Source organism: Priapulus caudatus, unplaced genomic scaffold (genome assembly GCF_000485595.1).
Source record: "Priapulus caudatus unplaced genomic scaffold, Priapulus_caudatus-5.0.1 Scaffold13, whole genome shotgun sequence".
Taxonomy (NCBI): Eukaryota; Metazoa; Priapulida; class Priapulimorpha; order Priapulimorphida; family Priapulidae; genus Priapulus; species Priapulus caudatus.
The window spans coordinates 492,538-493,579 of NW_014577074.1; positions in this window are offsets into that span (position 1 = coordinate 492,538).

Consider the following 1,042-nt stretch of genomic DNA (forward strand, 5'->3'; position numbering starts at 1 on the left):
AGCGAATTTTGGCAGCATGCTTTCCTACCTGCTATATATTTATGTATCAGTGTGCAGCGGCAGCCAGCGTTTGTTGCAGATGAGCATTTAGACGGCATTTACAGGAAATTGTCGGCAATAATAGGTGAAAGAGAGAGTATAGAAACATTAAGACTTTGGTAGTAAATAGATTTCGTATTTATTTAGCATTATATTTTATTGAAACGCTTCAAGTGCCTTGTGCTCGGAAGCAGGAAGTGCTTGAACCCAGAATGTAGTGTGCAAACACGCAGTTACTCCCATTTACATTGCAGTGGAGTGGGAGTTTTCCACAAGATTCGGAATTTACTAGATTTCTCTGTGTAAATTAAGCCGAACCAAATTGCAAGGGTGATAATTTAACCAAACTTGTGAACATTTGGCTACCCACAGATATCAGAACGGAGGCAGCTGTGTTTTTTTGCTGTGTTGATTTGAAACGAGGCGAGAGTTGTGCGAATTTTGTGCTAACGCTTTCCTTCCTGTTCTATCTTTCTGTGAGTTTATGCACAGTGGCGTGCGTTCGTGAAGACTGTTGGTTGCATAGGACATAATGAGATGATAAATAAAAAGAGTCTGGCATACCTTCAAAGCTAAAGCTAAATTAGTGGCAACTCATGAATCCTAAGATGTGCTTAAATTACCAAATTGACATGCCTTAATTTACAGCTGTGTTTACTTTTGACAATCCCAACACAGACATGCTTTGTTTTCTTCTTTGACCTGATCAATATCAATTTATACTTCTTTGACCTGATCAAGTTTATCTGTGAATTGAACCTGCTTGCGACTTGTGTAATTGACTCCAATTGGTATAACCCCCTCCCTCATCCATCCTTAAAGGAATACATTACTCTAGGTTCTACAGATATTTTCTGTTAAAGTTAAAATTACGCGTGAAAAATTTTATGGTTCACACTTCAATATTCATTAGATATATTTTTAGCTCATCTGACATAGTCAGATGCAGCTTGTAGAATCGCATGAGCGTGTCTGTCTGGCCGTGCGTGCGTGCGTCCGTCCA